The sequence below is a fragment of the Formica exsecta genome, unplaced genomic scaffold (genome assembly GCF_003651465.1).
Source record: "Formica exsecta isolate Colony F162 unplaced genomic scaffold, ASM365146v1 scaffold245, whole genome shotgun sequence".
Taxonomy (NCBI): domain Eukaryota; kingdom Metazoa; phylum Arthropoda; class Insecta; order Hymenoptera; family Formicidae; genus Formica; species Formica exsecta.
In genome coordinates, this window is record NW_021849727.1 from 53,979 (window position 1) to 70,247 (window position 16,269).

Genomic DNA, 16,269 nt, shown 5'->3' on the forward strand with positions numbered 1-16,269 from the left:
TAGAGCTTATCATAGTTATCTTAAATCTACAAAGAAAAATGTTAAAGGACCACGCAACCGAGGATCGTTATAACGCGACGCCGCGCTGCGATACAATTTCGACGGATGTGTATTTCCACTTTATATCGTCGAATGTTGCTGACAGGCAAAAGCAAATATCGGTCGAACGCGCGCGATTTTTGTTTCTGTAAATAAATGCCCCGCTCGGTAAAACGAGTGGAACAAAAATGACGAAGAAAGGTGATGATAACAAAAAAGAAATGAGAAAAAAGGAAAGAAAAGGATAGATTCGGAGATGTGTATGCACAGAACATACGAAAGGGGCTTAAAACAGAGACGGAAAGAAGAGTTTGAAAGAGAGTTCGAAAGAGAGGACGGGCCATGACAGATCGGCAAAATGGAAAAAGTAAAATGACTAAAAGAGAAAGGGATGCAGAGAAAGAAAGAGAGAGAGAGAGAGAGAGAAAGAACGGGCAAATCTCCTCATAAATATGGAGTGAGCGAAAAAAAGACGGTGAGAAAAGAGACGAAGGGCGACGAAAAAATTAGGCAAGTTCACATGTATATATTATATGTATGTGTGCACTACACATCTATTTATATTAAAAATCGATCGCGACTCTATTCGTGACTTGTTCTCAAATAAGAAATCCTTGCGGGAGATTATGTGGGTCATAAAGGCACGTCGGATTTCTTTTAATTATTCTTGTTCCCGATTATTTTTCGTTATCCCTGGGGGTTCTTATCTTATCAAGAGAAAAATTTAAACGTACACTGTATGGAGAACGTGCAGAATTTTATCGAACAATTTTCATAGCTTTCGAAGTATTTCATACTCGGACTTTTCGTTGGACGTCAAGGATAATGTGTCACCTTATTGAGGTATCAGATGCAGAATGTTAATTTAATATGATGCTGGTATGCAGTTTTTTGCATAAATAACGTTTCAATTTCCTGCAGATTCAGAGATACTATATTGCTATTCGCTATCGATATTAAAGGAAAAAACTAGATAAAATATATATTCCGAACTCTTTGAACACTTTCCAGTAAAGTAATGGTTACTTAAAAAAATTACGCGGTTAAACAAAAAATAAATTCTTTCTTCGTATTACTCTGAAAAAAGGAAACTTTTGTAATTTGTCTTTGACAATTGGAAATCTTCTCACAATGGAATAACAGAGGAACCATTTCGCGCGTAGATGACGGAGGGTTATAACGATATATCCGCGCCGAGATGACCGCCAAGATAAAAGAGCGGCCAAGAGACAGCGGAACTTGAAGAAAAGCATGCGCTATCGTCAGAAAAAGTTTCCTCTCAAAATATAGAAGCCGAGATGTAACATTTTAGTCAAGAAAACCCAAAGATTTCAGAACCTTTCCAAGCGTGCAAAAGAAGAATCGGTACGTCGCAAAAGATTATCTCTTCAAATGTAGAGGTCAAAATATAACATTCTAGCCAGGAAAATCAAAAGATTTCAGAATCTTTTCGAGTATATGAAAGAATAATCGGCACAACGTTTTGAAATTTTTCCGATGTTCTCTCTTTGAAACACAGATATAATATGTAAAAATATCGTGCAACTAACCTTTTTCCCCCATTTATATAATAAACGTGTATAACGTTTAAATACCGTTAGAGTAATTTTAATGAGAAGTTTGCGAGAAAAACTAGACAAAATACGAAAAGAGAGAAGTCTAAAGGCGATTGAAGAATAGAACTGATAGCATAAAGCTTGCTGGCTGACGGCTCTCGGTGGAGAGCCGTATATGTCACGCTGCTATCAAGATTGCACAGGGTTTAATTTATAACGCAACTATTTACATTTTATTACATAGCGACAGACTTACTCTATATAATGATAAATAAATTAAATAAATTAGAATTTTAATTGATTCGAAAAATATTTCGCGCAAAAATTTAAACATGTGTTAATTTATTTCTAGCATTAAATACATGGATGCGTGGCAATAGTTTATTAGGATTATATAATTTCACATCTAAACAGTTAGTTTGCACGTGGTTTGTGGCATCGTAACCAAGGTTGGAAACATCTCGATGCTACAAGGAGCAATCAAGGCATGGTGGTGGATTTGTTATAAAGCTCCTGCTTTTGTATATGCGAGACAGCAAACTTTTGCATCCGTACTGCAGAAACTATAAGGAATATACATCTGGAATATAGAGAGAATCCGCGCGTACTTTTACAGAGTATTGTTAAAATCGATGCTCATTTTAAGTTTCCAACCGACTTTGATGCGACCAATATTCTGCATCAGATGGTGGTATTAATCTCAGATTGATCACATGATTGTAGTTGCAAAAAGTATAACTTTCTATTAAAGAATCGCACAGGATTCTTGCGCGTATAAAGATTTGATATTTTCAAAAGGATAATATGATATTAAAACTATCAATGATATTTTGTGCATCGCATAAAGTTTGTTATGGATTATAATATAAGAAAACAAAGTTTATCAATGGTGATGAATGTCTGATAGACAGACGAACATCAATTATAAATCTGCATTTTATGTGCACAAAATTGTATTTTACGTTTATTTTACATTCAGTTTATATTTATCGCAAAAATAAATAGAAACAAACGTGTGATCTCAATGTACCAAAATTGAATTTTCCGTTATTGAATTTATACTAGTCGCATATTGAAAGGTTTCAACCCCCGAAATGAAATATACATATTTATTTATATTTATCAATCTGTGCTTGATCTATCTCGATGGTGTCCAACAGTATAAAAATGTTATTCATTGAAATAACGTGTATAATACGATATAATTATACAAATGTGATTAATAATAATTTTTCTAATGATCACTCTTCCGTTATACAACATTGTTGTTATCAATATATAAATTATATAAGCATTATTATAATTTATACACAACATAAATGATACAAATAATATTTATGTTTTCCTCTATATAAATTCTGAAAAATAACTTTCATTAATAACATTCTTATCGTATGAGACACCATTAATAATATCTTATCGAAAGAGACGGTACAATGTCTTGAATATTTGGGATGTTATAAATTATATGACCAATAATTTAGTTATATGCGAGCAAATTTATGAGGTTTGCAAAAAGTATTTTTTTTTTTTTTTATTAGCCTATCGTGGACGGGAACCGACATCCCGTTATTAACTTATGGCCTCGGCATAAATTCTCCTCGATGGGTTTTTGGTGTCGATTCGATCCGCACAGAAGACATTGAATATTTCACTTTGTGAAGCAAAAATAAAGAGCACGATCTCTAATAAATTCATGTCGCTTCCTTTTATAGAGCAATTTCCTGTCGAAAAGATTTTCAATATCGCAGAAAACTAAGGGAGACAATAGGGATCGGGACGACAGGGATCGCAAATGCGATTTCAATCATCTCGTTTCCTCGATATTCTGAATTATCATAATAACTCATGTTTATGTTAATAATTAGGCGTGATCCGTAAAATCCAATCTGTGTACACGTTTGATCGCGATACACGCTTTTCAAATTACGAGGACAAATTCACGTCGGCATAATTTTTACGACGTAAGGCGCGAAAAAATAATATGTGAAAATATATGTTTAATAATAATTAGATTATATTTTTCAAATTTCAAATCATTGAACTATAATGACGATTCTCGAACAATTGTGGTAATCAAACTCGTATATTTATTTTTCTTTTGTTTCCATTTAAAATTTATATGCGATAAGATCTCTAGGTATTAAGATAATAATATAAAGGCCGAAAATAAATCCGAATAAATTATGAGCGGAATATTTGATATATTGAATTCTAGAAATAACCTGACTCAATGTGTGGCTTTGAAATATAACAATGTAGAACCTACTTACAACAACCATTGGAAAAGTTTTGATTTATTTACGATAAGTTTTGTGGCATATATGTACATACGCGACGTTTACGTAAATATAAAATAAATAGTTCAAAGAGAAAGAGTAAAATATGCTTCAATGTAAATTGCATTTAGAAAAAAAAAATTATAATTTCGCATTTGTAATTGTAACTGTTTATCTATTTTAAATATTGATAATTGATACATTTTATTAATCTTTTAATAACAATAATAATAGAGAGATAGAGAGCATTTTTATTGAGTCAATAAATGTGCTAGTCATAAAAAAATGCGATAACACAAAAAGGCGGAAAATAAAATTTCACTTTTAATTTAGGATATTACAACATGTGTAATTAAATTAATCCAGTCACTGACCAAGTCAACTATGTTGTGAATTTGGTGGATTGGATGACCGCCAAAGAATTCTCAATGTTAGAAGCACATATGTGAAGTATCAAACTATTAGTCCTCTATTTGCTAGAAACATGTAGGAGCATCTTAAATTATTGAAAGCGATTTAATAATTAACGCGTAAACTTCGAAAGTTCTTGACCTGAGACACTCTTGATGTAGTTGGCATATAGTTGACGACACAATTTAACGGCCATTAGTTTAAAGAGAACGTACATTGCATTATATAGTAGTATTTTATATAAATGAATTTAACGCGAGCGCGACAAAGAAATAGATAAACAATCAATAAATATAGTAAGATTAACTTTCATGAACTGAAGAGTCAAAAGTGGCTCTAATTCTCCCTCTCCCTCTCCCTCCCCCCTCTCTCTCTCTTTCAATTTTCATTAAAAATATAAAAAAATTATATGGATCTATGTAAACAGCTGAAAAATGCATGCACTGCATTGAATAGCATTGAACAATGTCCATGCAGTTTTATTCATTTTGTCGCGACATAAAGCGACTATAGCTTTATCAACAATCTACTTGACACGATGCTATTTCATATAGCAATAAATACTTCCGCGACTTTAACTGTTTTATATGCTACGAGATTACGCATGAAAGCAGACAAGGACTTTCGATTTTCGTTGGTATATGGTTTCGCAGCAATGTACAAGTGCATTTACAGGTGGCTTTTACACAGCATCTATGTAATTTTCTTCGGCAGATTTACGTTACGACCGATAATCCTGTCATTCTACTGCGCAGTGGAAAAGACGTCCGCACCGCCAACGCACAGTAGTTAATATCGTCTTGTAATCAGACATATGAGACTATTATTATGTAACGATTGAGAAGCTAATGGTTGTGACCGACGAGTGTGAGTAGCGATATGAATATATCGCTATCCTTATTATGCATGTCCATATAAACAATTGTATGTTTTTTTTAAACTTATTTATTAAAAGATTTTGGTACTGGAATAATTATGGAAAACTAGTGTGAAAACTATGGAAAATTAGTGTGAAATTATCGATCGTTACATTTGATCAATTGGCTATCAAATGTCATATGCCACAGTTATTGCATTATTGCAATAAAAAATACTGTTACATAGAATTCTATAATAGAAAACTAAGTAGAAAAGAGAATTATATTACTTATATCGAGGAAACTTTTTAAATGTAAATTTTTTTTTAAGAGAATGGAATATTGAAGTCTTAAAATAAAATGATATTTCTGAAAGCTTTAGGACATTTTTTGATATATTTTATGAGATGTCTTTGGAGATGGTGAATTTAATAAAACAAATTCAATTTTATTGCGCTATGATATTCAATAAAACGTATAGCTTTACACACGGTAGAAACTCGCAATGTAAGGTCACTTAGTCATGTTCTGTTAAAATGATTCAATAGAAACAATATTATCATATCTTTCAATATATATAAAAATTTTGCAAAATCTAAAATCTGTCATACGTTTTTATTGTATATTATGTATCATATGATTTTTAAGAGTTATGATATATGCAACAATTATAAAATGCATTAATTTTGATACTTAATATATAAACTATTTCATGTGTATTATGATGTTTTAAAATTGCAAATGGTCAATTTTGCTTATGTCATTTACGTGTTATGTATGTTATTTCCGACTACATCACGTTTGACCTTTTAACAAAATTTTTTTCTTATTTTTAAAAACATGTGCAAAAGATTATCTAATATTAAATGTATCATAATATACACAAACATAAATTACAGACTTCAGTTCTATATTTTCTGGATAAAATTGCTTGACGAATTATGCAGAGTATTGTTCCCGTTTTTTTTAACGTATCAAGTGGTCATATCTACGGTATTAATTAGCGCCAGAACCGAACTCACGAGTAGGTCAGCATTTTACCGTGTGACATATGAAAATGGAAAATCTAGGAAGAGAGCTTAAATAAAGAGCTCATTTTTTCCCAGTTACTTCGTCCAACGCGCTTTTCTACTTTGGATTCTAATGTTGTATACAGCTCTCTCACAGTGATTGCATCTTGTTTTGTTTTAGAAATATGTGCATATTCAAATTTTACATTGCTAAGACAATCTACATATTTCTGCGATTCGCGAAATAGTTGAATCAAATGATACTATAGACTATATTAAATTATTTTCGTATATTTGCCATTTGATTAATATTTACTTTTCTATACGTATTTTGATATTTTTTATAATTTAATAAATGCTGTATCACAATGTTGTATCGCAATACAATAATCATTCTTATATTTCAAAATATTCATATGTATATAAGCTATATACAGCTACAAAATAAAAAAAAAATAAACCAATCATAATAAAAAAATCAAGTATATCAAAAAATAAAAATATCAAGAAAAGTACATATTATCAGTAAACACACACAACAATTTTTTCTTGCATTTATTCACATATTGGTGCTTCGTGCATAAAAATATAAAATTTAATCTATCTCTGCAACACAAAAACTGCACCAACATGATTGCACCCGATGTATAAAAGTTTCCACAGTAGCTACTTACCATGAAATAAACATTTCTCGCATGGAGAAACATTTGAATATTTCAGAATGTTCAACAATCTATGAGATAATACAAATATATCGTAAGATAAACAACAATGCAATTGCCTCAAAATTTAATAAGAAAAAAAAATATTTTGTATAAAACATCATGTATAAGATATAAAAATATATATATATATATATATATATATGCGGCGAAATGCACCGTTTCGGATTATTATTGCATGCGATATAATTAAAATAATATATTAAAATAAGACAATCATTTTTATTAAAACAACACCTTAATAAGTTTTAATTTATTTTGCAAATATTTCATTAAAATATTATTTTTACTCTAATCGATAAAATCTGTAATATTGCACTTTAAATATTTATTAATTGCATTACGTGATTGTCAAGTGTATTTTTATTACACTTTTATAAGGCATTTAAAATATAATGTTACGATCTTGAAATTAAGATGAGCATTGACATTTTATGAGACTTAAAAATAGAAGTAAAACTACATCTCGTGTTTTAAATGTGACATATATTTATCTTTGTATTTTTGATTCAAACAATATTACTATTTTTTTTGCAAGATATTGTAATTAATGGGTTTTAAATTGTCACATATATGTATTATTTAGGAATTTGCATGATATATTTAAATGCTGATATTTTTTATATTTTTCATTGTATACGTCATAAAACATATTGCAAATATTTTCACATATTATTTAGATATCAAAACAAAGGAAAATGTAAACGGCAGTTTACAACAGCAATCGGCTAATATCAAAGAATTGCATGTTACATTTGCGTGAAGCGTGTCGGCATAACTTTTGACGCGTTTCTCCAATTATTGCGTGCGTGTTGTTCGCTGAGACACGCGCCATTCTCTAAGCCATATCTCAACATTGTAAACTCGTCAACAAAGTTGCCAATATGAAAAAAAAACCCTTACGTCTACGTCTTTTTGAGACGAGAATAGAATACATTAATCGCGATATGCGTTTAACGCAACGTATCATCGGACCAATTTTGACACGCTTTCCGCAAATGAAAAGCTGCATGAATTAAATAATACTCACGTTCAAAGAGCAGAGCTGCTCACACGCGTCATGTTTAATTTCTCATCGCGGAAATGAGTCGCCGAATATCGCACGAGCAAACCACCCAGATGCTTATATATACGTAGCTGCAACACCTGCATCAGAAAAACGCAATATTATATATCGTTTTGATGTACGTAATATTTCATCTTGCAAATGGACCATACCAAGTGAACCGTTGATAAATAACCGAATGCGTTGTTGAAAATTTGAAATTATTGCCAAATAAATACAATATGCACACATCTCTCGACTTCCGATTCCGTTCCCAGTAAACACAAAGTAACAGTAATATAACATCAATGTTATAATTTCCCACTCAACAATGTAACTGCAATATAACACGCCTTGTATCGTAACAGTTACATTGTTGAGTGGGAAATTATAACATTAATGTTATGTTACTGTTACTTTGTGTTTGCTGGGTTATGGTACTACGGTCCGATTTCAAGACTCTGCAAATCAAATATCGTCATAGTGACGTCATCCGAACGCAAATCCCTTCACTCGAGTAAGTTTTTACTAAACGCACATTAACACGACGAATATATGTATATATTAAATACAAATGTGTGTATATATATATGAACACAGAACACAGATATCACGTAATAATTGTTATCACTAGTTATTAACAAATGCGTTACAATATTCATTAAATGATTTATCATATTCGATAATATTATAAGTATGAGTAATGTATTGTGCGACACGCGCGCGCGGAATGTGTGTGCGTGTGAGAGGGAGAGAGAAAGAGAGAGAGAGAGAGAGAGAAAGAGGGAGCGAGAGGGAGAGGGAGAGAGAGAGAGAGAGAATAAGTATGAGTAATGTATTGTGCGACACGAATGTGTGTGCGTGTGAGAGGGAGAGGGAGAGAGAGAGAGAGAAAGAGGGAGCGAGAGGGAGAGGGAGAAAGAGAGAGAGAGGAAGGGAGGGAGAGAGAGAGGGGGAGAGAGAGAGAGAGAGAGAGAGAGAATCAACAAAAGTTTAAACTAACCCCCACGATAGTCGAGATGATATATTGAGGCTTATAGAACATCGTATTAATATGTTGTCGTAACATATTATTATGGTTATTAGTGATTACAGAGATGAAATAATTCCGTCTTTCCTCGATACTCGTCATGTTCGATCGCAATTATATATCTGCAATATAAGCCTCCAGATACAAAACTGACGATAAACCGGTGTAAACGAGCGCGAAGACCACCACACTTCTCAACTTCCGATTCTGTTATGTGATCCGATTCCGAGATTCCGAGTTCGCCTGCGACGTCACGTGACAGCCATGTTGGATACCCAGTTCAAACTCGGAATCTCGGAATCGGATCACATAACGGAATCGAAAGAGGCGAAAAGTGATGGTCTTCGCGCTCGTTTGCGCCGGTTTATCGTCACTTGTGGTATCTGGAGGCTTGTGTTGCAGATATAAATGCGATCGAGCATGGCGAGTATCGAGGAAAGACGGAATTATTTCATCTCTGTAATCTCTATGGCCATAATAATGTTACGACAACATATTACTATTTTATTAGGTTATAAGTCTCAATATATACCATCTCGATTATCGCCAGGGTTAGTTTGAACTTTTCTTGATTTTCTCTCTCTCTCTCTCTCTCCACACACACACACACATATACATAACACACACACACACACACACACACATACTCGTGTCGTACAACGCATTACTCACACAATCTGTAATATTATCGAAAGTGACAAATCATCTAATGAATATTGTAACGCATTTGTTAATAACTAGCGATGACAATTATTGCATGACATTCGCATTCTGTATTCGATATATATATGTTTAAGTTTATATTCAATATACAAATAACATTACTGTCACGTTTAATGAGAATTATTGCTCGAATGACGTCATAACGGCTATATTTGATTTATATAGTGCAAACTTTTGCAATCGGAATGCAGTCCCAAACCGGAATCGGAACTCGAAAAATGTGATGATGATCTCCGCGCTTATTTACTGTACTGATGAATCGTATGCAATTATTTTTATGGAATCAGGATGTAATGCAAATATAATTGCCATGGAATACGGTGAGTACCAAAGAAACGAAATCAATTGAATTCTGTGATCGCTATGATTATAATTATATTATGATACAATGTTATCAGAATCATTAATTGCATCACATTTAAATTACAATTTCAAGTTTTTGAAAAAAAATTATATGTTAATAAATAAATGCAAATGTTGATATTGAAATAGCCTCTTCATATTAACTTGTGCAAATATAGCTCAAAACATTGTTAAACGTATTAATAAATTACTGAACAATTTGTTTTTGAGCAAATTCTAATGTCCTATAATATATAAAATGTATTTGTGTGTGAAAAAATTCGGAGAAGACATCTTTATACTGAGCATTTATCCAAATTATAATTATTAAAGGTTAAGATATATTATTTCAATCTGAATATTATCTAAAATTTTGTATGATATATAATATATATATATATATACAAGTCGCGATTATATAAAATCACAAGTTATTCTATCCACAATTCCTGGAACAAGCAAATTTCAAATCTTATCTAAAGCCGAAAGCCAAATTAGTTGACTTTATAAAATATCGTTCTATCGCTCGTTTCTTATCTCATTCTCATACTCGGCCAAACATCGGGACAACATTTTGGAAGGTAAACAATTGCCCCGATTGCGAGCAGTGATCTGATAATCGGAAAAATTATGGTAAAGGAAAGAACAAAACAAAAATATGAAAAAAGAGACTGTACTGAGAGATAATACATACGGAACAAGAGAGGTGTGTAAGAGCACTCTATAGAAAATTTGGAGGTCAGTCAGACAAACTTTAGAACATAAATAACACGTTTTGTAATTCATAGTTAGACATAGCAATACCATTGCTTTTCATCTCGCTTGGATAGACGGAATCAATATTAAACAATTCTTCTTTTTCTGAGATGAGTCTTTCTTACTTTCTCTTATTTTTATAATAACATTCTTCACACAATATATATATTCAATTCATCTTTCCTTATCTATCTATTTACTTTGACACAAAATATGCATGTTTATTAAGCGAATATTTATCATCTTGTTTATAGTCCGCGAAAATTATACTTCTCTCAATTGTTTAATATATAATATTTATAATATATATCTGTTTTATATATACATATTTCTAAGTTTCTTTTGTTAACATCCAATAGTTATTTTTTCGTCATTGATATATTATTATCTCACGAGACGAAGTTATTCTTGTTGATTTATGTTCCTTTCCTAGAATGTCTTTACAATCTCTCATTATCAGTTGAAATTCTGTTAGCAATTAACGAATCATTAGTTGATAGTGTAAGTAATTCTCAGTAAAAAGCAATTTACAAAACAATATATATATATTATAATGATTATCATACAAGTATTTCGTTTTATTACATTATTATATTTACTTAAATACTATCTTGTTCTTCTGTGGAGATTAATAATTCAACCGAGAATTCAACTGTTTGCAATAATGTTAATTACAAACGTAATCGTGCAAACAATGGAAAGAATGGGAGTGAATATTCTAGAATTATTTTTCTAAAACCGACTGATATGCTACTTTTATCTTGTTTTAATCTTTTAAATACTTTACGTTTATTTGTATAATTCTCTTTCAGTGCAGTTTTAATTAAAATATTTTATTGTTTACCTTTATGTGTATGTATGTGTATATTTATTAAAATATATGAAATTTATTATCATTTAATAAATTATATTATTTATATAATAAACATACACACGCGCGCGATATGTATACATAAAATTGATATTTTTGTTTTGTGTACGCTTTAAATCTTTATTTTAACGCACGCAAGTTTGCATATTTTGTCCCGAGATAAATATTCATCAAATAGTGTTAAAATGTTGAATATTGTATCACAAGTGTGTATAAAATGCCTTGACGAGGATTGATGGATTGAAATTGGACACTGCGCCAGATTCTGCGGATATAGTCATACAATTTTGTATACAGCTGATTTTGTCAATGGACTTTGATGCATGCATAATATAAATAAATCATGCATTATTTCTTTTATAATTTATGGGATATAACTTATATAGTCTCAGTTCTCTCTTGATATTTTTATGTAGATTTTTGGATTTTAAGAGGAGCAGAGAAGTAGATTCGACTTGTATTGAATCTTTAGCTTATTCTCATTTATACTCTTAAAATATTATTGAATATTTTATATATTTTGCGAAACAGTTGCATTTAAATAAATTACGTGACGGTTTTAACATTTTGTGTACGTTTAACGCCACTTCTACAAGAAAAGTCGTTTGTTGAAGTTCGGCTGCTTTGAATGATTCATTCGGGATGATCATAAACCGTGTAAATCGCGGCTTAAATACGGAACGCGATCGACCGATGATCAATCTCGTCGCGAAACAGCTCGACTGAAAAATCCGCGATAAAGTAAATGATTTTTCGGTTCAACCGCTACGAACGGCTGATCGCTTATACCTGCGATAAACTCTATACTTTGTTCATATGTATAATAAAGCCCGCAGTCAATTTTTATGAAACCTAGATAAAGATTTTTTTTATTGAATAAACGATCTCCCTACCAAAAAAAAAAACAGCCTCAATTTCTTAAAATTTTACAAATATTAGTAATTTTCCTTTACTTTTTTCACAGCCCGTATGAAATTTGGCGCTCTCTAAATTACGCGCCCTGTCACTATATTGTGTACTCGATTGAGAAGGGCATATTAGAAAAGGTAGTCGTGAATAAAAGTCGCGAGGTGTATGTGGAACACATTGTGTAGCCGGTCGATGCGCAAGCCGCCGTTGAGTCTCACAAACCTGCGTGTATCAAGCTTATTATTTCCCCCTACTTCGCGACGCGATGCTACTGCCTAGGAAAATTTTACTGAAGAGAATAGGGCTATCGTGCGTGCCTAATGCAGTGTCGATTGTAGAATTTAGTACTGCATCAGAAAATTACCGAGAAGCGTATAAATTCGCGATATCTTTAAATCTTGTCCGTAAAAAGAATCCAAATAAAAACTTTAAATATTTAATTCTTGAAAATAAATACATTTTTATTGATTTCAAATATTTATTTTCGACAGATTTATAAATTTCGAATTTGATTTTTAAAATAAAAGTTTTTTAAATCAGTTGATCAATTTTAAATTTGTGATAGGAACTTTTTTAATCATTGATGTAAAACAATTTTTATATCATATCTAATCACTATGCAGGAAGAACTCTATAACTCCATAAGTTTGTATGAAATATACGCATATATGTATGCATTTATGCGTATTTGCATGTATGTATATGTAACCGTTACAGAATTATTTTTTTTATTACTAAATAGTGAAACTATTAAAAACAAACAAACATTCATAGATTAGTGTGTGTATATATCTTCTCTAAAATATTTCTATAAAATTAAAATGAAAAAGCGATTGAAGCTGCCACTACGGACAAAGTAATCGCTCTCTTTTTCTATATTTTCATCTTGTGATGCCACACTTTAAATGATTGCTCATAAGTGTAAAAAAAAAAGTCTGCGATGCAGAAAATGTGTCTCATTTTTTGAAAAGTATATTAATTATACTAAAGTCTTTAAAATAAAAAGGTGTAGATAGTGAATAGCCATTTTCCCCCTATCTTTATCGTGTGGCATATCGAATCTGCGATCCCTGATGTAATAATACTTTGTCAAGCACGATCGAAAAGTTTAAAGTAAGTTCTTAAGCACTGCGGTGGAATTATAATTCCATTGGTTGCGATAAGGTTGAAGATAAAATAGGTCGCGGTCGAAACACATGCCGCGGCGCGCTTCTGTAAATGTACCATGCCGTCGTTGCACTATTTATACGCGCGTAGGTGCTACCTGGTAGAGGAGAAGGGACGTAGGGAGGCGAGAGATGACGGGGGTGAACGAAAAGGGGTAGCGAGGGTGAGAGCGCAGGGTCGGCAGTAGGCGGAGCGTGCAATTCTTTACGTTCCTTTTACTGTGCGCAATTTCAGCGCAATGCACCACCAACCGGCTGAGATCAGATGAAAGAGAGAGAGAGAGTGTGTGTGTGTGTGTGTGTGAGTGAGTCCGTAGACCGCTGTGCGCACCCTAAATAATAGAAGCATTAGAGACACGGTATTCCGCGCTTTAGATGTTCGTTCTAGATTTTGCTGCTACCTCGAAAGGGAAAGAAATCGGCGCTTTCTTCGTTCACCCGATACATTACTCGAACGGCCGCTGTCGCTTTCGATGAAACTGTTGTTAGTCTCGTTATTTCCGCGTAATCAGCCCGTTTTCCCGGCGGGAAAATTCCTGGGGAATATATGTGTGTGTGGACGGTGATTTAAAATTCAAATTACTGACATTTGAGCGCATAATCCTCTTTTTTGCGAGGGGTTTATTTGGACTGATTTAATCCTTCGTTTCCCCGAAGCTGTTTTTACACTAGCATCCGAAATTACTTATATGATATATAGAGTGTATATGTGATATTGAAAATATGAATCTGGGACTGTAGAGAAGTACAATATATGAAGAATTGAAAAGCAAAGTTATTGTTCTAGTTTTCCCGAGACAATTTCTAGTGCATATATAATACATATTTTTGAATGCATTGTGTAAACAGGAATAAAGAAGATCTGCTTCTCTAACATATGAATATATTATTTTTGCACACACTATTATTTTATACTCTTGATGTGCTATGATATATATATATTTTTATATGAACGTATATTTTATATACAGAACGGATAAAATTGAAAAATGATGTTTACTTTTAATATTTATATCATCAGCAACATTCCGACATATCAGCAACATATCTTTCTCTCTTTCTTTGTCTCTCTTTTTTAACTTGATGTCAAGTATTGACAGATGCTAGAAATATGTTATTAAAATTAAATATAATGCAATATATTTTTTATTAATAATATAATTATTTGGATATATTGTTTATCTCTTGGAAAACGAATTAATGATGCACGCGTATTTTATGTTCTATTACTATAAAAATGATAGGAATTACGATTCTAAAGTTAGCGTGTCGAGGCCAATTGAGTATACCTGCTTTCGAGAAACTTTAGGAAAATGACGTTTAAAGTCAAAAGACACGCACATTACTTTCTTCGTTGCTTAGTGTTAAATGTAGACATGAAAATATACACAATAGATGAGTAACAATAAATTATTTACATTAGCTGCTAATAATTATGAAATGAAAATATACGAGCAGTATAATATTAATCGAAACCATAATTTTTTGATACGGGATATAGATAAAGATTTTCTTTATGAAAACTTTTACTATAATTTTATTTGTGTGAATTTGCAATCAGGTTATCATAGCTTGATCTTTGATAAAAATGTTAAAATGCAATCCTCGAAATTCAATTGGGAATTACAGTATCGATATCAATATTGTCGTGTAACGCGGACTTTATTGCCGCGACGTGCTCTAGATCTCTACGGGATCTTCATAAAATACACGCGAAATACGGATGAATCGCAAACTTCGCGAGAAAAACAGGACGATCTCTTTGGTAATAGCTACGCGTTCGAGATCGATTTTCCTACATATTTGTTTATTTCAAAGTCCAAACGCTCCATTTCCTATGATGTTGCTCCGCAAAAACTTGTTTGCAGCAAGTGTGAGATATAGAGAGTAAATAGTGTGATATGATAAATCCTTCAATATATGAATTATCGAATACGAAAAATTATATTACATACAAGATGCATATGAAGTATTGAAGAAATCAAATAGCCGATTTTTCAAGATTGTTTTGTTTGTTATTTTGAAGGCAATAACATTCTACAATAATATTCTATCGGTTCTTTATGTTTGACAAAATAAATTTTTTTGAATAAATTTTTTTTTTTTTTTTTTTTTTTAATTTTTTTAACATATACATACATTTATAACATATCTACACATAACATATGTATATATATAACATATATGTACTTACATTTATATATATATACACACTATATATATATATATATATATATATATACTTAAATATACTTGTATATTCCTCACAAACTTATGTAGTTACAGTTTTTGTTGTTGTAGTAATTAGAGAGATATCATATAAAAACTGTTTTATATCAAGCGCATCCCTTTCCCAAACACCGTCCCTTGTCTTTACGCTACATCGATCTTAGACATCGTCTGGTTTACTTTTAGTTTCCAACGGTTATTATTAAACGCTTTAATCATCCTTGTAGTTGCGCATAATTTCTCGGCTGCGTGTGAAGTGTTATATATATGTATATTCCTCTCGCTACCAAACCAGTTATATAAGACTTGAAATAATTATCTATT

At 31.8% G+C, this 16,269-nt stretch overlaps 1 protein-coding gene and 1 long non-coding RNA gene across 3 annotated transcripts in view; one reads left to right on the top strand and one right to left on the bottom strand.

Moving 5' to 3' along the window:
• Positions 1–16,269, top strand: part of LOC115236123 (sodium channel protein 60E) — a 69,485-nt gene that overhangs the window by 3,958 nt on the left and 49,258 nt on the right. The gene's annotated exons all lie outside the window — the stretch shown is intronic.
• On the bottom strand, positions 1,961–9,126 carry LOC115236125. Its single transcript, XR_003884138.1, has 3 exons — positions 8,923–9,126; positions 7,905–8,020; positions 1,961–2,158 (listed from the first exon to the last, which is right to left on the bottom strand). It is a non-coding gene; the product is annotated as an uncharacterized LOC115236125 (long non-coding RNA).